Below are 24,208 nucleotides of genomic sequence, written 5' to 3'. Positions count from 1 at the left end.
ATTGTAGAAATTTTGTTTATGAAACAAAAAATTCTTACAAGTGTAGGAACATGCACTTGTAACTACAACTTGTACACTTGTAGACTTGTAGTTTTATGAAACAGGCCCCCCGGAGGTGTTCACAATCCTGTAACTTACTTATTACTCTCTACTAGCATACAACACTTAAAATCGGTAATCAGGGTATTCAATTTACGATACGTGCGGCCTCTTAGACGAGTTATTGTAGAGAAACACCCAATAATACAAATTAACAACAATATTCTGAAGCTTATTTTGAACTTTTTCCAATTTGTTGATTGTTCAAGATTCAATATCAAGTCTACAGTGAAAATAAACGTTTTGATCTGACTGACCAACGAGTACCGAGAGTGAGCTCCAACCTATATCAATCACACAGGCCGCAGAAGAAAACTTCTATCCTCTTTGACAATACCTGCATCAGCTGATAGGGAGGGTAAGTTAAGTGGCGATTGCTTCATTCGCGACTTCATCCCTGAAAACAAAATGTCAAGTGTCTGATGGTTTTGCTTGTCACCACTGATGTCTTGTTGAGGCACTGTGCTGTTCATTATATTAATATTAAGTTTATTGCAAGCAAATGGTCATAATATATACACTCAGATAAACAACAACAATAATAATATACAACCAATGCGTGCAATACCCATCAGTTATTGACGCAATTGTGTCATGCTTCCTTTTCTACGAACACATTTGATGACACGGTATATATCACAGCGTTGTTCAGTAGAAAGCTTGTATTCTCGCTGATGGCGTAAGGGTTTTCTTGCGTTAATAGCGAGTTGACATACGGGAAAGTTATTGTGATCTTAGGATTGAAGAACATATTATTAACTGTCCGACGGGGTTATTCTCTCGCCGTTCCCTTGGATAGGTTAGAAAAAATGTTTATCGTTAATATGAAGGCTTTTTTCACTCAATATGCATGCAGTGATGTAAATATCAAATTTATTTGTAAATTTGACATAATTGGTGTCACCGTTCCTACCATTATGATTTTATATGTAAATATCGAATTTATTTATAGTAACATTTATTTGTATTTTGACTTAATTGGTGTCACCCTACCTACCGTTAAATTTATGAATAAATATATAAATAAATATACTGAAGAGGCCATGATTTTTACCAGTTTAAAGTACAGTAGCATCCTACAAACATGCATATGATGGTAGGCCCTATCATATTGGTAGGTATGTGTAAAACATATTGTTGTAATAGAGAAAGAAAAAAAAATCTTAGAATATATAATAGTTTGTATGGTAATCTGCTACTTGTCTGATCGAGTTATACAGATAGTTGTATTCTAGGTGTCCGTAAACTATTCGATGGCCCAGGTTGCACAATAAAAAAAATTAAAAACATAACACTGTTTTAGCCAAGTCCCAATGATGGGTTTACACCACAACCTTTTCAGTGTTTGGGATTATAGGCCTAAGTATATATTACTAGGTTACTGTACTAATTCCTTCAAGTTTTGACTATGGGTTTGAGAACTAAACAAGGTGGAAAGTGTACTTTTAGGCTGAAGTTCATTCCTTACAAATGAAAATATGATGAGAATAAGTAATTAACAAACAAAGTGAGTTAGGGAGCTGCGTGTTTGCTGTGTTGGCAGAGGGATGGGTTGAACTTAAGAGTGTGGAAATTGAGAGATGTTGTAGGTTCAAACCTTTGTAAAAAGCTGGGGTATTAAAATTCAGTTTAATTGTACTGATTCCTTGTTGCTAGGAGAAATGTGGACGTTACCTTACTCAAATAGTGTCATATTTATTACAAGTATCTTTTACTCATTCCTTGGAGTTTTATCCTTATGCCCAAGAACTAATCTAACCAAGAAAGAAAATAAAAATGTGCCTTGGGACTTACCGTGTCTCTACTAAGAAAACAAATCAGAAACCAACTCAAATCGGTATTGGGTGTTCTGACCCTTGTTTTCTATGACTGCTCAAAGTCATTTGGGCACAGAAGCAGGAAAGGGTCTGGATGAACCCCACCTTAAGGGTCAGTTCTTTCCAGTGGTTGAAGGTTGAAGGTTGAGCACCGTAGTCCACAGCTCTTCCTTTGAGCTCAGGCGATGACAGCATTCCCGCTTAGTCCTTGTCATTAGACCCCATACATTCTCAAGGGGCTCAAGTCAGGACTCTTTTGAGGGCAAGGTATCGCTTCAAATCCTTGCCTGTCGAAGCAAACTATCGCTGACTGCCATTGAGATGTGAGCTGGGTGATTATCCCGCTGGAAGCTAACATGCTGTCCTTCTGGATAAATTACTGTATATCCAATGTTGGAATCAACCAGAGACTTAAAAGCTGTTCGTAAAATCTTGGCATTGAGAGTTCCTGGGATTCTCAACAGTATCCCGGCACTATCTGAAGTAAACTGACCCCAACTACGAACGGCAAAACAACCATTTCTGTGAGAGATGGAAACGTATTTAGTGTCTTGTCTGGTGTTGGGATCACAGTATATGTGATCTGCTCTCACTGAAACAAGTGAGAAGTGTTGCCATTCATGCTTCCACGGCCCATGTTTATAGACATGATGCTGTCTGGGCTTATGCCGTGTCAAGAAAATAACGTGAAATTCTTTACGTTTCGCAGAGAACTGTGCTCTGCGTCGTCAGAAGAAAATCTCGACTGTCCACGAGAAAGGCTTCTTAAACAATGACTTTTTGAAATGTAGACGTTATAATAGAAGTGGAAATGGTACGTTCATTCGTCACCATATGGCTCCCCGGACGTGGCACAGTGCTAGCGTTTGAAGCAGAAGCTGACCGAACCATCAGAATCAGTCTAATAGGGTCACATAACAATGCATACATGACATTGACAGGTGTATGACATTGACACAAGCCTGGAATGAACCATCTGGCGATAAGGAACGTACGAATTTGGAAAACACCAAGGCGAAATAACAATAGTGAAGGGACAGGGAAGGGAACTACCTACATAAATCCTTAATGGCAGGCAACCAGGTATTTTATTTTGTCTCGGGTGTTTTCCAAATTCATACATTCCTCATCGCCAGATGGTTCATTCCAGGCTTATGTCAATGTCATACACCTGTCAATGTTATATGTTATGTACACATGTTATGTGACTCTATAAGACTGATTCTGACGGTTCGGTCAGCTTCTGCTTCGAACGCTAGTGCTGTAGCATGTCCGGGAAGCCATCTGGTGATGAACGAACGTACCATTTCTATTACAACGTATATATTTCAAAAAGTCATTATTTAAGAAGCCTTTCTCGTGGACAGTCGAGATTTTCTTCTGATGACGCAGACCACAGTTCTCTGCGAAACGTAAAGAATATCACCTTATTTTCTTGACACGGCATAAGCCCAACTGAGAAGTGGTTTTCCTCTAGTTCTGCCAGGAGGGTCTCGTCTTACTCTCTAGTAGAGACGCATGGGTGACCTATAGAATTGCCTCTTTGCTACTTGAGCTTGTCCCCGATAAAACTTGGCCCGCCGCCTAGCAGTAGAAGTAGGAACACCTCTACGACCGGCTTCTGTTGCCAAGAAACTAGCCTTCATCAATGCCAAAATGGCTGACATATGCTCCGCTCTTATAGAAATGACTTTTATAAACACAGTATGACAGTCAGGTACCAACATGCAAGGATATCAGACTGTAGATAATCAAATGTATCACAGTATCCTCTTGGACATCAGAAGAATGGACAAGAAATTGGTTTATGTTTCATAATAAAAACAAAAGAATGGAATGACTGAGATTAACTATAAGCATTGTAACTAGCAATCACATATGTGAGGCGAATGGCAAAATATATCCTTAAAATGCACAGTTAAAGCTCTGGACAGGAATGAAACTCACCAATGTTTGGAGCTGTCTGTCTTTGTCTACGTATGCCTCAGCCGTCTACGCCACCTGACAGGTACAAAGCAGTCTGCTGTGCATCATACTACTGAACTTGGATGGACAAACCTAATTACAGGCAACATGTACACACTTAATTTACCGATTAATAAAAGCTAAGTGAATTTGAATTCCTTACATTTTGTCATTCCACTGTCCAGTCCAACTCCATGGCTTAGCGTGCTAGCCTTTGGTCACAGGAGTCCCGGGTTCGATTCCTGGCAGGGTCGGGAATTTTAACCGAATTTGATTCATTTCGCTGGCATGGAGCTGGGTGTATGTGTCGTCTTCATCATCATTTCATCCTCATCAAGACGTGCAGGTCGCCTACAAGCGTCAAATCAAAAGACCTGCATCTGGCGAGCTAAACTTGTCCTCGGTCACACTCGGCACTAAAAGCCGTGCACCATTTCATTCCATTGCCTAGAACAATCAAATAATTTTAGACATACAGCTGAACTGTTTTCAGGAGCGTGTGAACTGTACTCATTGGACTCTCACATGTGCATACATTCCTAAGTCAATTCCTGAAAGAATAAACGTGCAGTGAGAGATGTGAGTACAAGTGTATTGAAGGATTTTTACAATTTGCTTTACATCGCACTGACACGGATAGGTGTTAGGGTGACAATGGGATAGGAAAGGGCTAGGAGTGGGAAGGAAGCAGCCATGGTCTTAATTAAGGTACAGTTCCAGCATTTGTCTGGTGTGAAAATGATGGAAAAGCATCTTCAGGGCTGCCAGCAGTGGGGTTCAAACGCACTGTCTCCCGAATGCAAGCTGAATGAATAGATAGCCACTATTTTATTCATTATCTGTATATTACGAGGCTTGGTGCCATGGCTGTTTCTTTTCCAGTCATTACCCTACCCTATTGTTGCCAAAAAAATAAGTGCGCATTAATGAACAAAGGGGAAAAGAAGGAAATAGATCTAGGCATAATCTGCCCCCCTCCTCCTACAGCCCTGACAAGCCTTAGCCTATCCAGCTCGTCATGTATGGGAAGATCATTGAGAAGAGAAATAGACAACACTGACAGAACCCACTGTCTCCTAGATGCAAGCCTTTAGCTACGTGATCCTAACCACACGGCCACTTGTTTGGTAGTAGTAAAGGTCTGAGTGTCATACGATATATAAAAATTGATCAATGAAATGAAATGGCATATGGCTTTTAGTGCTGGGAGTGTCTGAGGACATGTTCGGCTCGCCAGATGCAGGTCTTTCGATTTGACTCCCGTAGGCGACCTGCACGTCATGATGAGGATGAAATAATGATGAAGATGACACATACGCCCAGCCCTCATGCCAGAGAAATTAACCACTGATGGTTAAAATTCCCAACTCTGCCAGGAACCGAACCTGGGTCTCCTCTGACCAAAGGCCAGCACGCTAACCATTTAGCCATGGAGCCGGACAATTGATCAATAATTGGTTCTTAAAAATGTATATCTTTTCAAGTCTCCCTCTTGGGCATTTACTGTTTGCCATGACGCTATAAAAAATAAAATAAAAACCACTCTATTGAGGAAATACATTTTTATTAAATAGATTTACAAGTTCACGAGTAATAATGTCAAAGTGGCTAGCATTTCCTAATTATGAGAAGGGAACCCTTGAGCACATTTTAAGACTTAGCTGTCGTGATGAAGGCTTTGGCGAGTCCTGACCTACAGAAGTGAGCAAAAAAGTTAGGAATATTCCCTCTGACTCTCATCATTAAGCCATTCACAGCCATTGGCTTGGGTTGGTATTTTTCTCAGAAGTTATCATGGATGCACTTTTTTTTCTTCTGTATCAATGTTCTCAGGCTATCTTATGAAATATGATTCTGTAAGCATTTACTTAATGAGTCATTATTTGATAAGATTCTAGGTATCATATGTTTCTCATTTGTATGGTAAAGAAATTGTAGGTAGGCGTACATAATTTTAAATAATTGTGTAGACCTAGCTTTGTATAAAAGATTATTATTCATAATTTATGACTTTTAAACTAATAGGCCTATTATGTTTGACTGATAGTTTTTATTATATATAGTATATTTATTTAAAACGTCTTAAAATATTTTGCTTGTTCCACATGTATCAATTAATAATCTGAATTGTTGATACCATTTCATATCCTTTATACAACAATATCATATATATTATTTCAGTGGTATAGATCCTTTTACGGTGCTCACAAGCAACCAATTGTGACAAATTAGCATTTAAAAGAAAGAAAATAGACATTAGCAGTGATGAATTGCACTCTCATTTCAAAAATATCAATAATTGCTTTTAAAAATAAGTCTAAAGAAATTGTACGAAGTGTGTGATTTGCAAATACTGTTGCTGTAGAAAAATACGCACCATCATTGCTGTCCACTTCACATTTTGGCTGCTGGGACGCCTGTTTTACATCATTATAATATGCTGTAATTATCAGTTAAGAAAAGAATGATAATAAAACCAAAAATTGCTTCTGGAACATTCATCAGTACAATAATGCACTTGCATTTGCTTCCGTTAATGACTGGAGACTTCTGTCTTTAAGAGTTGTATGATACGTCCCGATGTAGCTTCAGGGATGGTGAATGCTTCCACCCATCTGGTGAATAGGTCAGTCACCATGAGGATTCCCGTTTATCCCCGAGATGTCCTAGGGTAGGGTCCCATAAGGTCAATGGCGAGTACCTCCCAAGGTTGATGGGGTCGGCGTCCTCTCATGCTGGTACTCGCCTTCTGATTGTTCGCCTTAGTGCGAGTACAGATATCACATGCTTGGACGTAGCTATTCATTTCTTGCCGCATGTGTTTCCAGAAGAAACGTCGCCGAATCGAAGAATATGTTTCCTCTTGACCAGGATGTCCGGCTTCTGGATCATCATGATATTTATTCAAAATCCTCGTGGTTTGCGACTTCGGGATGACGATGACCGGAGAAGATCCAGGCAGATGTGAAATGTATTTAAGTATGCCGTCTTCGAGTTGAAAGTTCTTGTAGCACATCTTAAACTGAACTGAGACAGATCGACAATTAGTGCTGCGTTTGCTGATCCAGGATTTCATTCGGTTACAGGACATGTTCTCAGTTTGCCATTTCCTTATTAATTCTAAATCGACCTCATTATTCCTTCGCTGGATAGCAAGAAGCACATGATCGGTTTGGGGCCTCTTAGTTGGCACAGGAATTTCTCTCTAATAAATTCGTCGCTGATACCTGCCCGCCCTCAGGATTTCTTGATAGGCTATCCGCCGCTTGATTGGTTGCCCCAGGAACGTGACAGATCTCGAAGTCAAAGTCGGCAAGGATCAAGGCCCATCGCATTAGTTTGGACTTCGATCCAGATACTTGGTTCAACCACTGAAGTGAAGAGTTATCCGTAAATAGCCTGAACTTCCTTCCCTCTAGATAATCTCTAAACTTCCCGACAGCCCACACCACTGCTAATGCTTCCTTCTCGGCTGTACAATAGTTTCTCTCGGGAGCAGAAAGTTTCCTACTGGCATACTCAGTTATATCCTTGCTTCCTCCTCTCTCGTGGAACAGTACAGCCCCAAGACTGATGTCACTCGCATCCGTCTGTAAGCAGACTTCTCGGTTTGTATCCAGATAGGCTAGACTTGGAGCATCACAAATAGATCTTTTTATCTCCTGGAAGGCTGTTTCTTCCCTCCGAGTCCATTTAAATGGTATGTTTTTGTTGAGGAGGTCAGTTAACGGAGCAGCTTTAGTCTCAAAGTGTGGCACAAAACTACTGTACCACCCGCAGAGGCCTAAAAATTGACGTACCTGGCGTTTCGTTTGAGGTCTTTCTTGTTCCTGAATGGCACTATTCTTCTCAATTTGTCTCTGTAATCCCTTGTCCGTCAATACATGACCTAAGTACTCAACCGAGTTTGATGCGAACTGACACTTCTTGACTTGGCAAGTAAGTCCGTGAATCCTCAGTCTTTCTAATATTCTAGCTAAGTGTTCCAAATGGTCCGAAAATGTCTTGCTATACACGAGAATGTCATCCAAATAGACCTGGCAGAATTCTCCTGTGTATCCTGATAAGACTTCGTCCATCAGATGCATAAAGGTGGCTGGAGCATTCTTAAGACCAAATGGCACGACTCTGAATTGATAAAGTCCTCTTGGGGTAGAAAAAGCAGTCATCGGTCGAGATCCTTGTTCGACTTCTACTTGCCAGTAGCCAGAGTTCAAATCGAGGGTACTGAAGACTTTTGCCCCACTCACTTGCTTTATCAGGTGGCGTAGATCCGGCATGGGGTAGGCATCTGATATAGTCTTGTTATTTACCTGATGCAGATCTACACAAAGTAGATAATCCCCAATTTTTTTCTTAGGTAATACTATCGGAGAAGCCCATCCTGATACTGAAGGTTCAATCAATCCCTGGTTCTGCATTTCCTTGACCTTTTTTATTACAAATTTTCGTTTATCTGGGTTAAGTGGATAGGGCCTTTGTTTAACTGGGTTATTATCCTTGCATGTTATTTTTTGTTTTACCGTTGTGGTAAACCCGATTTTATCAGTGATGACCTCAGGGAACTTATTCAGTAACTTCTCAAGATCTTCCTTCTCCTCCACCCTCAACCGTCCTGTTTTCAGTTCCGCCTATACCTTGGGTTCTAATGTTTGTGACTCGAGAGCTTTATTTTCAACCCATGCCAGTCTACATCTTTTCCTATTACCAAAGAATATTTCATTAGCTGTGTAATCTATCACTACCCCATATTTAGTTAAGAAGTCATGTCCTAATATTATGTCAGGTATCAAATCCTTGATAATCTTCACCGGTATGTCTATGACTTCAGTGGAGCATTTGGCTTGAAGAAAAGTACAACCCTCAATCTGATAATGTATGTGGCGAATTGCCCCTCTGACTGTTACCACCTTATCAGGACGGATAGGTTCTAAAAATTTAGCCACATTCATGCTCACAAACGAGTGTGAAGCTTGAGTGTCAAGGATAGCGATTACAGGCTTAATAGCCGGGTGGGGTGAACTAGGCTCATCATCACTACAGATTTGACCAATATGTTTACCTTCCAGCCAGGTGCCATGTATCTGGGGCTTCTTCATTCCGGAACCCTCCTTCCCCCAGCTCGAACGGTCCCAAGCTAGTTTTCCGGACATTGTTCCTTAAAATGCCCGGTCTGCCTGCAACGGTAACATTTCTTGGGTTCCCCTGCTGTTGAGGTTTTCGTTTTTGAGGAATGGTAACTTGTTTCCTCGTCCAGTTTTGCTACGATGTGACGGAGCTCTTCAGAAGTTTTTGGTTGTGCCACTTTAACAAGTGATCGTATCTTATCATGTAGCAGCTCGATTATATAAGGAACGCTCGTATCAATATTTTCTTTTTCATGGACTTGCTTAAATAGTTGGAGTTTTTGAATTACGAAAGCTCCTGCTCTCATCCCACTGGGTTATGTTTCAGTGAGGAACTTCTTTTGGACCGACGTTTGGACAGACTCTGAGTCAAATCTCTGGACAAATTCCTTCCTAAATTCCTCCCAGTCGAGGCTGAGCCCTTTTATATTCTGCCACCAAGTCCCTGTTGATGCTTTTAGTTGTTGACTGACAATTTGTAAGTATATCTCCGTAGGTATATTTGTCCTACCTAGTAGAGATTCTGATGTCTTTAAAAATGCTTTAGAACACTCTTCCAGTCTCCCATGAAATTCTGGTAGGCTATCTCTGATTACTCTGGGATTGACCGGTATCCCAAGGGAAAGGTCCCTACCTCTGTTAGGTTGACCACTGCCTACAGAAATGTTTTCCTCCAGGGTTGAAATTTTTCTCTTAACCTCGGATTCAAACTTCGTAAGTTTCTGGCCTACTTCGGTTTTAAAATGGTTGGATTCCCGCTCGATTTCTCCAATCTTCTCTTCGACTTTGTTTTCCAAGGTATGCATATCATTTACTACTTTGTCTACATCTAATTCTACGCTGTTGATTTTTTCATTAATTTTTGAAATATCCTCTTTCAGATCTCTTACCAAGGAATCGATTCAGCCTTTTATCTCTTGAGCCTGGGCCTCTATTTTCCCTTTGAGGTTTTCAGATTATGTCCCAATCAAAGTAGTTAGTTGCGTAAGCATACTGCCTACCCGGTCGTTGGCTTCCTTCTCCGAGACGACTTCAAAATCGAAACTGCCTGGGTCTTCCTCATTTTCTATCAGATCCTGGTGTAGCCTCTCTTGTAGTTCCGACTTGCTCCCAGCCATCGGTAACCCTCAGGATATTAGCGCCTTTTGTAAAAGCACTACGGTCATTTGATCAATTTTCATCGTTAAGTTTCGGAAATCCTGTCACGGTCGCCAATTTATCGTTCTCTATATGCAATTTTTTATTTTACTAAGTAAAAATATCACACGAGAACACGTTTACGTATTTCTAAACAACTTTATTATTACTACGAAACTTATCCTAGTCTCGTCAATCTCTCTTTTTAAACGCCACAGTGCTAACTTTATTTCTTTCCTGCCAGAAGAAGAAAACAATCACTCCTCAAAAACAATCTATAAAGAAAAAATATACATGTTTCACATCAGAGACCTAATGGTGATGTTTCTGCCGCCATATTGGACGTCTGAGTGTCTCTTGCAATGTTACAAGTCTTCAGAGCAAATCCTTTCCACTGGACCTACTCATATACGTTCGGTGATAATATTTTTCTATTATACAAAATATGATTATTGAAGGTTTTATCATGATTAGGATAGCTGTCCTACGACATGCCATGACATCGCTGCTCACCACATCATCAAAATCTTCAGTAACAACTTCTGTACAGTACGAAAATAATAGAACACACACGAATACTTTGCAGTATACAACCAAAGTAAAATATCTGCCATTAGACAACAACTTTCTGGTACTCACCGTATGTTACTTCCTTGCTGCTGCAGGCTGAAGTCCTTTATCATGTTGAAATGGATGAATATTCACTAAATACAAAGTATGTTGCAAGTGTTATTTTTAATATCCACCTACAACAATGCAGACTTTCTCCAGGTCTTGAACCCAATAAAAAACAAAAATACCAGTATAGGTTTTAGGACAACAAACACTAACCAAAAATTATTTTTTAATCACAACACAGTCACTTCAAGCAGGCTCACCTGCACGCAGTGCAACGTCTCTTATATTGGTCAAACAGGCCGGAGTTTTCAAATTAGGTACTTAGAACACTATAATGCCAATAAGCACAATAAATTTTCAGCTATGAGCTTCCATATGAAAGAAACAGGACATCACTTCACAACGATAGAACAAGACCTCACAATTATTAAAAAAGTAGACAAAGAAAGTTGAAGAATGAACTTGAAACCATCTATATATTTTTGGAACAATACTACAACAAAAATCTAAACCTCAATGATTTAATTGAAGTCAAGAATCCATTATACAAAAGTTTACCCAAATTATTATAAACTCTAAATTCAAAACATAACTACATTCTTAAAAATCTTAAATTAACATATTCTAGAACCTCCACTACTTTAACTAACATGACTCCCTTCATGTCCACCCCTGCAAATCTCCCGCAACTCAACATGACTCCCTCCCTGTCCGACCACGCAAATTTCTCACAACCAACAACACAAACTTAACGCCTTGCCTAGCCCCTCCCCTCCACCACACCCTCCTCCACCAATCTCACATCGATACAATACTAGAAGCACAAGTGTCAGTCATTCAACGCTACAATAGCAACTGGTTAACACCATAATAGTCAAAGAAATAAATTAACATACACATAACGTTGTTTTCTTCAACTAACCTTTTCATAACTGATTTACGTCTTTACACACGAAAGGGTAAGTGTTTATACATTCTCCATTTTTTCTTTTTAAACCCACATTCACTTCAAAAATACCTTTCCTAAGCATTCACTCTCATTTTGTTACAGACTTCACACCAAAAAGCTCTAATCAACGTCAATATACCTTCAACTTTTGCTCCTTCAAGCAAGATAAATGCGACTATAGACAGCCGAATAGCTTTCCTTGCTCCCACAACTACTTAAGAAGACTTGTCTTATCTTAACATACAAAATTAACATTTTTAACAGTCTATCAGCTTTACTTTTTCTTATCCTCCAATAGGAGTATTCAAGGAAACACATTTCTATTTCATTATAAAGACTGAGCTGTTTATTGCTCTACCCTCAACAAGTTTTGGGCGCATTGACTCAGCGCTCCGGAAAGTGTAATCTTGTGAACTTGTGACATGCAGCTTGATACTATGATTTTAACCAAGGATATTCTAATCATTTTATGTTAGACATTGATATCCTCTTTTTACGATTTGTAAGAACAATCAAGATCCTGATTATTCACTTAGGTGGATATTAAAAATAACACTTGTAACATACTTTGTATTTACGTACATTTCAATACGGACCTAACATGAGAATTATAACGTGAATATTCACTGCCGACAGTAATGATGAAGGGCTCCAGTTCGTCCTGGATCTAATCAGATTTCCACAAGTCCGCTTCAATATCTTTCACACGTTTCACGTAGTTCGCCCAATTTTCAGCAGACACCCGTAAGAAACCTTCATCGATGAGTCTTTCCATCTCCCTTGTTTTGAAAGTGATGTTGTACATAGCAACATAGTGCTTCACTTGCACCCAAACAAGTTCAATAGGGTTCAGCTCACAATGGTATGGTGGTAAACGAAGAACCGTGACACAACTGTCTCTTGCCATTTCATCGATACTGTGGCGATCAAATTTCCATCGCACACATTTACGAGGGCCATCAAGTCTGTTTTCAGCATGTTCTCATCATATACTACACCATGTTCTCGAAGCCATGACCGCAGGTTCTCTTTCTTCCATACTTTCGTAGGCAGAGCCTCTTTCTTGCGGCTGTGATAGGAGGCATTGTCAAGAACAATGACAGAGTTTGGTGGCATATCCGGTAGTAGACGTTCTTTAAAATACTCCTCATAACAATCATCGTTCATTTCGTCGTGAGCATCTGCGGTATTCTTCTTGCACTGAAACACGTACTTTGCCCCTGGCACAAACCCATTCTCGTTACCGGCATGAACTAACGTGAACCGTGGATCATGACCTGTAGGTGACTTAAGACCGCAAGAGAGTCCTAACAGAAAAGCATCCCGTGGAGTTGAAATGGTCTTATCTTTCCATTCTTTCCCAACAGTGTGCCCTGTGTTAACCCATGACTCATCAGTGTAAAAGATGTTCCTTCCCTCATCTCGATATTTCTTAACTGTTGACAGATACTTGTGGCGCTAAGATATATTGTCCTCTCTTTCTGTCAAACGAGCTGAATTCCCTTTCTTTTTGTACTGGAAACCCACAAAATACTCGCTCAACAGAATAGAATTAGGCCTCTGCACTGATATAAAGGCTGAAAAACACACGCAACAAATAAATACTGTAAATTACATTTCTACAAAAGAAATCACGGTATTAATGTTAAAAGAAGGCTAATAAAGCACATAACACTCACTCAACACAAGACAAGTACGCACTGATTCACAGCCTAAAAACTCATATGCAAAAAAAAAAAAAAAAAAAAAAAAAAAACACTCTCCGTAACTTCATTACAGAAGTAAGCTGCCGGTGGTTCACAGAGTGAGGGACTACATGATGCTTGTACCAGAACAACACAGAAGAAGGAAAATGAAGGAAGGCAATGAAGCAATGAAGCCATTGTACTTCCTCCATACGAATGTATTTATGAAAAATAAAATGTTTTGTAGTTATTTTAATATCTCATGGGCAAAAATGCCTCATCCTTTTTATTTATCTTTCATAATACATTACAAAGTACAGTATAATATCCCTTAACCATGACAAATTATGGGTGTCTCAGAGGGAATATGTTCACTCATTGTAAGTCCATAAGAGCAATACTGTTTTCTTAACGTGGAATGAGCCATAGAGTATGAAAGAGCTCCTGCTGTATTCTTAAGGAAGATAGGACTAAGACCATCAAGACCAGTGGGTTTATTTTCTGCCAGAAACGAAAGTAGGGAGTACACTTCAGATTAAGTGGTAGAAATATTACTGAGGCTATGGGAAGTAATAGGTTTGATTTTAGGAAAATCAGCGTACTGAACGGTTTAACAAAATTAGAGATAAAATATTCATTGAACAATTCAATTCTATCTGATCCACTGGCTACAGAATGGCTGGCTACAGAATGGTCCCAGGTTACTAATTTCGTTATTAGTTTGTTGTCTCTTCTGTTATTTACAATTGACCGGAACCTTTTACTGTTGTGTCTTACTTCAAGACAGGCTCCATTAATATATTCTGAGTAATCCCACCTTAATAAATACTTGTGGTGATTGCGAAGGTCAGATAATTTTTTATTTCTCTCAGAGGGCACATTCTTCCATTGTCTCCAGGCTTCTGATTTTTAAAGTCAGCACTTTTATTATCACTCATCTTCCATGGGGGGTATTTTCTGGACATTGAATGTGTAGGAACGAGGTCATGGATCACCCCAAGGGTTCAGTCATAAAATAAGTCCACCTCATCTTGAACTTCATGTGCAACAAATGCCAGCTAATTCTTGAAAATGAAGTTCATAGTCTGCAATCTTATTTTTTATGGACCTGATATTTTGATAGTGCACAGAGAAATTGTTATTTGTTGTAGACCCAGCAGTAACACTGTTTGTAAAGAACTTAATGGTGAACAGCATGAATGACAGCGTAGTTTCAGCGACTCATGGGTCGATGTTGGGACCATAAGAAAACAAGACAGATTAGCTGTCAGTAAGGAAGGAAAATAAAACTTAAGATCTGTAGTTAACCAGTCTCCGGCTTGTGAGTGGATGAGGGAAGTTTCCACGTTCCATTGCGTACTTGCAGGTGGATCACTCGTGGCAGTAGAACAATTGTCAAATGAAAGATGCACCTGTTCAGCACTTTTTTTATATCATACATTTAATTATGTGTTATTTTTATGAAATACATGTTTTGCCTCCAATGGAGGCATCTTCAGTTCTTTAAAAATGACCAGGATAACACTTAAAATTGTTTGTGCAGATATAGTTTATAAAATGATTTTAAAGTCTATAGTCTTAAATATCATGAAAATCAAATTTTTAATCTATATGAGATACACACTTAGAAACAAAACCATCTTTAATGATATGATCTAAAGTCAGATGAAGTTAAAATATAATGGTGGTTTTCCTATGGAGATATCTTTAGTTCCTAATAAGTAGGGAGCGGATTTTTATGTAATTACATATTTTTTTGCGTAAGTTTTAACGCAAGTTACGAAGTTCATTATTCCTATTGTGCATCTCCAAGCATAAAAACTGAATCTTATTTCACATAAAAACACATATTTTCACAATTTTTTTATGTAAATACATATTTTAAGAAAATCTATAATACGCACATAAATCGCCAATATTTGTTGATCAATAAAATTTAAAATGCCTCTGTGTTATAAAACAATGCTCATATTTTCATTTTATGATTACTATATTGTTTTTAACAGTGTATTTAACATAATGTATCTGAATGTTTCGGCTATTTATGGACTTCTCTCCATAAGTTCTAAAACTTGCTGGTCACTGGCTACGTCGTTACATTTAGACAGCGATTTGATTTGCTGCACAAGATGTTTCCTTGCATGATGTCATTCCAACTCTTTATGAGTCAGCCCTCTCGGGTTTTGTTTATGGAATATCAGCGAAAGGCAATCACGGAGAGATAAGGTGACGTAATTCCGTTACGACATGGGAGACTCGGAAGAATATTGCCCCACCATTAGGTAGTGAAATTTCATCACTTCTAAGAGTAAGGTTAGCTGTTCGGGTCCATATATCATTCCCGTGGTCGTGTGATTTTGTATGGATTTATAAGAAATATTTCCTTCAGTGTCCGCTGCTATTCTTTTTATTGAAACAGTGATTCACCGTAAATGCGTGTGTCGTAACCTGAAAAATAATGCCAAAAGAGAAGTCGAGTACAAGGTTGCGTCTTCAACAATATGTAGTGGAATTTAAAAGCATTTTCACTACCGATGGAAAAGTATTATTTTGCCAACCGTGTGGTAAAACAGTACGTGCAGATCAACGTTCTCAAGTAATCCAGCATTTGTCTGGAAATAAGCATACTGCGGCTGCTTCGCGTGTGCGTTCGCGACAATTACTAATAGCTGAACCAGCTACTTCAAATGCAGGCCCATCTAAATATTCCCAGTATTATTTAGATGTGTGCAGAGCATTTGTTTGCGCCGACATTCCTCTTGGTAAAATACATAATCCGAGACTGAGAAATTTCCTAACAAAGTGCATAAATTTTGAGCCTCCAGACGAATCCACATTAAGGAAAAACTATCTCCCAAAATGTTACGAAGAAACTTTACAGAGAATTCGGGCAGTGTGTGATAGCGAAAAACTGTGGGTGAGCATTGACGAAACCACTGATTCAAGTGGCAGAAAAGTAGGAAATGTAGTTGGTGTGTTGAAGAATGACAAAACTGCTTGCGAACATTCTTATTTGCTAGCGTGTAAAGAAATGCTTGCTGCAAACCACGTCACTGTAGCTAGATTATTCAATGAAGCCACGCACTTACTTTGGCCAAAAGGTATAAAATACGACCATGTATTGCTTTTCCTTACTGACAGTGCAGCTTACATGAAAAAGGCAGTCGAAGGCCTTTCTGTGAGCTTTCCGAAAATGATACACGTAACTTGCGTTGTTCATGCTCTACACAGGTTATGTGAAACTGTGCGGGCTCAGTATCCTCAACTGGATAAGTTAGTGTCTAATGGCAAAATAGTCTTCGTAAAAGCACCCTCAAGAATCGATCTCTTTAAAGAGAAAAACCCGAATCTTGCGCTTCCTCCTCTGCCTATTGTTACGCGGTGGGGTACCTGGCTTAGCGCTGTGGTATACTACGCAGACAATTTCGAAAGTTTTGCATCCGTTGTGAACGTGCTACATAAAAACGACGCGTCGTCAATTGAGATTCTTCAAGAGATACTAAGAGACAGCTCTTTGAAAAATGATTTGGTGTTTATATCTGCCAATCTAAGCTTCTTGTGTAAAACTATAGACGTACTTGAAAAATCCACTAACCTGTTGTCCGAAACAGTGAAGGAAGTGCGCGCTGTTGAAAATAAATTAGATTCTCTCCCGGGTTCGCAGGTACAGGGACTGTTAAAGGTCAAATATCAAAATTTGTTCAGGAAAAACAGAGGATTTCAAACAATGTGCCAAATTTCTATGTATTAGAGGGTGCTCATGTTGGCGAAATTGATAGCGTTATTGTTGGTGACATTCCTCTCTTTAACTATGCTCGTCTGACTTCCTGTGATGTGGAGCGATCGTTTTCGCAGTATAAGGCGTTCTTTAGAGATAATCGGCATGCTTTTGTGGTGGACAATTTGGAGATGACCTTTGTTGTTCACTGCAATTCTGAGACTACTTCTAGCAACTAATATTCCAGTGTGTGATGGGTGAGTACGAACTGGTACTATTTTTTCAAAGATGATAGGTTGCTTTTGCCATATTTAAGCAAATCATTACCTTTAGAAAATAACCATTCATAATATCTACTCTGGAATATCAAAAATTAATATACCGTACAGCACGTTTCCATACACAGACATCATTTTTGCCTTAAGAAGCACGTTTGGTAGCACCATATTCTAATACAAAACATTATACTTATTTACTTCTTGAGCGCGAGTAGTTATGCGATATTTAAAGGAAAATAATTTCAATTTTTTATCACATATTTTAAAGTTTTTGAGCACATAAAAAATAAATATTTTTCACATTTTTAGCACATAAAAATCCGCTCCCTACTAATAAGATTCAAGAAACTGAAGATGTTTGATAGTGCACAGAGAAATGATTATTCATTGTAGACCCAGGGTGTATTTGTATATTACCAGACAGCAGTAACAGTGTTCGTAAGGAACTTGATAGTTGCATATTTTGTCATCACAGTTATTGGAATAAAATGAAATTAATCAATTGTAGTAGAACAAGTTGGTCCCATAGTGTGGGAAAGCTGGTCACAGTTGAACCATGTGCCGCACAAACACAAACTTCTTGATTTCACTGTTATATTGTCACAGATTGCCAACTCACTATACTCCACATCACCTTGCAAGAAATTCCAATGCAATTCAAAACACCAATTTCTTGATTAACCATACATACTACTAAAGTACCACAGACGATACCCACACTGAGCCAATCACTCGCCACCATCTCACTTACTCAGTCACACTTTCTATCACTTACAAACTAGGACAGTCACATTGCACACTCTTCCACTAATGTTACTTATACTCTAAGTGAGTTGTACTATTTATTGCTGTATGTTATCATAGCCACTTAGTTTACAGCTTGCACATGACACAGTCTCACAATCTTGTATGTCGTACGGTGCCTATTCAATCGCAACAGACTTCATTCACTGTTCCATGTCGACCTCTCATGTGCTGCACAGTGACGCACATGTTCACTCATAGCAGTTGGACTCGAGAGACTCGACTCCTTGCCAACAGGCAGAACAGAACCAACACTCTCTTCACAGATAGAATTGTACTCGTTGCCCTGATTCCACAACTCAAACTGAACTGAACTGCTTGAGCGTGTCCAGTTTGTCTTAAATAGGGAGGCTGGCTCCTTCCAGATACTTTGTGAAACATCTCTAAAGTCCTCTCGATTCTGAATGATCTGTATTCATATTCTATTCCTTTGTCCCACTATCAGGAGGACAGAATGGTGATGGCAGATAGGGCTGACATTGCGTGCCTGCTTGTTACCGACTGGTTGTTGTGTGGTGGGGGGTTGGGGCCCTAACCCTGTGTTGTCGCTTACGGCTGGGGGCAGGCTAACTTGTTTCTCCCAAGACATTACAATAAAATGGCAGACACCATCGAAATACATACATACAAGAATGAAATTTCAAAAATTCTATTTCCTTCTTATTCTGAACGTAATGGACATGATGGACATACAAATTCCAATATGTTAAAATTATGATCAGAGTACAGACAACCTCTTCTTAATTACATATATTAAACTTAAATCAAGTTCTGTTATCAAGGCTAGGTCTAATCACTAGGTTAAGACAGGGATTCATGAAGCTGATTCATCAAAACCTCACGAGTAACTCTTCTACTATCCCTTCAGCCTCAGCACGATGAACTGATAATTAACCAACATACCTAATACAACAGTCTGTTATGATTACAGTATGTATAGTTGAGAATTTAATAGAACTGACATAGTATTGTAATTATTTTTCAAATGTATTAATGCAACATCCATTTTCCATCGTCATGTTGAAGGCAGAATTTGAAATGTTTCTTTACTATTAATTTAAAAAAGAACCGCCCTTTGTGGAGTTTTTCCATCCAAAGTGTGAAATTGACCCATCAGCTATTAGCACTGCATGTCTTTTTTCTTGACCTCTACCCCTACCTTATGGTGGTAGATTTGACACCTCTGTTCACATCAAACCAACAGGCTTTTAATAGCACTTCTATTACAACAGCTTTCACCTTTTCTAAATCATATGGTCTCCGCCTTTCATTTTTACCATCCAGGTACTCAGTCTCTTGTCTGCTGCAACAACTATCAGTTGGGGCTTTACCCCACCAAACTGATTGACAGGAAATTTTTATCATCATTGTAGGTGCTGGTAGCCTCATTGTTGGGCCTCAGCCTGCCGTCTTCTAGTAGGTAGGCTCTCTCCTCATCAGCGCCAATCCTTTTTCGTCCATTTTTTCTCAGCCTTCAACAAGCTTGTTTCTGCTTCCCAGCTTCATCAGGAGGGCTTTAACATTCTTGATTAGCAAAATGTGGGATAAGAAGTACCACCTGCTGGCAAAATGAGCTTGTCTGGGGTTGAAAGAAGTGGTCAAAGAATTGGGATTGATGAGGAGAGATGGGACTATATGAAGATGTGGAGATTGTCCTTCTCCTTTTGTGTTTTCAGGTTTGTGGTCTCTTTTTTGTTCCCTTTTATGTGTTTTTATCCTTCAATATACGACTTGTTATATTGCTTGTTTTTTCCCTTTCCATCACTCATCTATGATCATCACATCTACTTAAGCTCATTCCAGCCAAGTCGATGGAGCCCTAACTGTCATCAAGATATCAGAGTCGGGCTGAGTGGCTCAGACAGTCGAAGTGCTGGCCTTCTGACCCCAACTTTCCAGGTTCCATCCTGGCTCAGTCCGGTGATATTAGAAGGTGCTCAAATACATCAGCCTTGTGTCGGTAGATTTACTAGCACGTAAAAGAACTCTTGCGAGTCTAAATTGCGACACCTCAGCATTTCCAAAAACCATAAAAGTAGTTAGTGGGATGTAAAGTTGTTGTTGTTGTTATTATTATTATTATTATTATTATTATTATTATTATTATTATTATTATTATTATTATTATTATTATTATTCCAAGTTATAAGATGGTGATTGTTGTGTTAAGGGGCCTAATATCTAGGTTATTGGTCCAGGTATAAGAATATGCTAGCATGTAAAGTCTGTCACACCTCTGGGGAGACAGCAAATTAATGTGTATTGAGAGTTCATGGAACAAAATGGACTTCATATTCTAAGGAGATCTCTCTTGACTCTACTCCATCTAGCATGGCCTTGAACTTGGAACAATGGCTATGGCTCTATCTGAGCCATGGAGGGGACCTGGAATTTTGTACACCTACATTGCAGTTCAAGAATGTTGTATGATATATTGTCCCAGAGATGTGAACAGGCCTCACCAGCTGGTCCTTCCTATATCTTGGCACTAGTTGAGGTTCTTTCATCTGACAAACACTTGGCTCAAATCAATCGTGCAAAAGTCCAGGCAACCTATCGACATACTTCGTTAAGACATACTACTGTATATGCATAGAGCTTATGTAACCATTCTTTAGTACTGTACTGAAAGGATGAAAGGAAATAGAAATGAACCATAGGTCATAAGTTTTATTAAATGATTTAATATGCACATCATTGTTTAACCCTTGAGTACTCGCTGCACATTTTTTTCAACCACACATTCACTTTTTCCTCCATAACTTGCAAGGAACTTAAATATGGCTGTGCTGTTGCTCCTCTTCAGGTCACCACACACAGAAAGCTAAGCTAAGCTACGCTGTCTTATGCGATCCAACAAAAAAAATCGCTCCCATGAAGTTATATGGAATGACACACACAGACTGCTATGCTAAGCTACGCTAACCTAAGCCATGCCAAGCTAAATTTTACACATCAGCAAGGAGGCGATTTTCATAGCTGTAGCTGGCTTTGCGCATGCACATAATGGTGTTTTTTTTTTTGCCTAGCATTTAACATGTGTATGGCTTTCATGAGTTAATTTTTATGTGCTTATTAGTTATCATGTAAGGAAGGAAGAAAGACTGATTGAAGAGATACAAAAATATATCATCATCATCGTCATCATAGGTTGTTCTGCCATCCAGCAGGTCCAGTCATGGCTGTGACCTCCATCTCTCTCGATCTTGTATGTGCCCTTTTCTTCACTTCTGCATAATCTTCCTTTCTTTTTCTAATGCTGTCTAATAACTGATATCCTCTCCTTCCCCTTCCTTGTTTTCCTTTTATCATCCCTTCAATTGCTAGTCACAGTAAAGTATTATGTCTTAGATTATGCCCTATACAATTTTTCTTCCTATTTTGGATTACGGTCAGCATGCTCCTCACTTCTCCCATTCTCTTCAGAACTTCCTCATTTGATATTCTATCTTCCCAGTTTACTCCTTCAATTCTTTGCCAAGTCCACATCTCAAATGCCTCTATTCTTCTCTGTTCTTCCTTCCTTAATGTCCATGTTTCAGGGCCCTATAGAGCTATATTCCATACGTAACACCTTGCAAGTTTCTTCCTCATATCTTTCTCTAGCGGGCCACACAACAGTTTTTTCTTCTTGTTGAAGCTTTCCTTGGCTAAGGCAATTCGAGTTTTTATGTCTGTTATAGAGTGAAGGTCTTCAGTCACAATACTTCCAAGATACTTAAACTTATTCACCTGTTCAATAATTTCTCCTTCTATCTTGATTGTTGCTTTTTCACCTTTACCTCCAAGTATCATGATTTGGTTTTCTCTTTGTTTATGCTCATTCCATACTCTTCACACTTTTTGTTTAATTCTCTCAGCATTTTGCAGAGGTCCCTCACATTTTCAGCTATTACTGCCATATCATCAGTAAATCTTATACATTCAATTCTCTTACCTCCAACGTTGACACCTCTTTTTACCATCCAAGCATCCACAAATAATTTCCTCCAAGTAAATATTAAACAAAGTTGGTGATAAGCAGCAACCCTGTCTAACACCTTTCCCCAGTCTGATTTCTTCTGTTAATTCTCCTCTTATTCTCACTCTTTCTGTTTGGTTGTAATACAATTCCTTGATCAGTCTTCTCTCTCTCCATTCCACTCCATGTTTTTTAAGTATCTTCAAGAGCTTATCCCTCCTCACTTTGTCAAATGCCTTCTCTAAGTCCACAAAGACTGTGTATACTTTTATATTTTTCTCTATGTACCTTTCTCCTTTGACTTTCAGTAAACCAATGGCATGCCTTGTGCCTACTCCATGCCTAAATCCATATTGTTCTTCACCAATATAATTCTCCATTCGTCTGTAAATCCTTCTGTTTATTGCTCTTAATAGTATTTTAGCTGCATGAGAAATTAAACTTAGTGTCCTGTGTTCTTCACATTTCTTACTTTTTTTCCATTTTTTCTATTCGTATTGTTATATTTTCTAGAAAATCTTTTGGCCATTTCCAAGTATATTTCTTGACAAAGTTTTACAAACATATCCTTTCCTTTCCCCTGCAATACTTTGAGTAGTTCAACTGGTATTTCATGTACACCAACTGCCTTACCATTCTTCATTTCCCTAATAGTTGCCTCTATTTCCTCTTCTAATATACTGAACCCAATCTGATCTTCATTTATTTCATTTTCCTTCTCCAAATTTACACTACTCTCATCTGGTCTGCTGTCCCAATCATATAACCACTCTATGTACTCTTTCCATCGTTCCTTAACTGTTTCAGGCCCACTTACTAACTATCCATCCAATGTTTTAATCTCAGTCATTCCATTTCCATTCATTTTATCCTTGAATGTTAACTCCATAGCTTCTTTCTACATCATGTCAAATTTACCTTCACTTTCCAACCGTTCTATTTTGCTGTAGGTTTCTCTGATCCACTTTTCTTTAGCATGTTCAATCTCCCTTCTTAATTCATTATTTTATTTTCAATACATCTTTCTTCCTTCTTGATTGTTTTACATTTTTCCACTTTCTCCTTTTGTTCCATTTTGTCCAACATTTCTTCAGTTACCCATTCCTTTCTTTTTTTTCTCCTTCGTTTTGTTCCCAGAACTTCTTTTTCTGTCTCTTTAAGATTGTTTCTAAATCTCTCCCATTTTTCATTAACACAGTTTGTAATCTTTCAACAAGCCTCTCTTCCAGCTCTAAAACATTTTTGTTTTCTTTCAGATTTTCAAGGCATATCACTTCATTGCTCTTACTTATCCTAACTCTTTTTAAATTTAATAATGCACAGTTCTGCAACAACTAGGTTGTGATCAGAACATATGTCTGCTCCTGGATAATATTTTGCATTTTTTTAAGCCATTCCTATATCTTTGTTGTATCATAATGTAGTTTATTTGGTAGCTTTCATTATTAATACTAAATGTCCAAGTATACCTCTGCCTTTTACTGTTTTCACACAATGTATTGCCAATAACAATGTTGTTTCTTTTACAGAAGTCAACTAACACCTGACCTCTGTCATTTCTAACTCGAAGCCCATATTTTCCAACTATTTTGTCGTCATGTCCTTCTCCAACAACGGCATTCCAATCTCCCATTATCACCACACATGCATTCTTAATTTCTCTTCTACTAATCTCTTCTATTTGGTCGTAACATTCCTCCACCTCCTCTTCTGGGTGTTGACTGGTTGGCATATAAACTTGAATTATTACTAAATCTTTCTGATCGCCTTTCAATCTTAGCATAATTATTCTCTCATTTACATATTCTATCTTCAACACTTTAGGCTTTATATCTTTCTTAATTAGTATTCCTACTCCATGTTGTCCACTACACTCAGTACCTGAGTAATAGGGCACTAGGAAAGTTTTGCAATATGCAAAAACGGTTGGCTGGACACCCCTGTTATAATGAAGGGTGAAAAGAGGGGTGAAAACCGGTCTAGAAGACAGCAAGGCGCGACCTTCACACCAGTTGTTACCAAGCAGTGAGATTGAAAGCAAGTTAAGATGT

General features: G+C 38.7%; 1 protein-coding gene across 5 annotated transcripts in view; it reads left to right on the top strand.

Moving 5' to 3' along the window:
* Positions 1 to 307: 307 nt before the first annotated feature.
* The window catches only part of Use1 (Vesicle transport protein Use1), a 195,817-nt gene continuing 171,916 nt past the window's right edge, over positions 308 to 24,208 (top strand). Inside the window, exon 1 of one of the 5 annotated variants that reach the window (XM_067145655.2) lies at positions 308 to 457. The gene's annotated coding sequence lies outside the window, so the exon portion shown is untranslated. Of the gene's footprint in view, positions 557 to 791; positions 899 to 24,208 lie in introns of those variants that run through there. The other 4 variants (XM_068227256.1, XM_067145652.2, XM_067145653.2 and 1 more) reach the window with 4 other exon arrangements.

The sequence above is a fragment of the Anabrus simplex genome, chromosome 4 (genome assembly GCF_040414725.1).
Source record: "Anabrus simplex isolate iqAnaSimp1 chromosome 4, ASM4041472v1, whole genome shotgun sequence".
Classification (NCBI taxonomy): Eukaryota; Metazoa; Arthropoda; class Insecta; order Orthoptera; family Tettigoniidae; genus Anabrus; species Anabrus simplex.
Note: the sequence above shows the minus strand (reverse complement) of the source record. Positions and strands in the feature narration are given on the sequence as shown.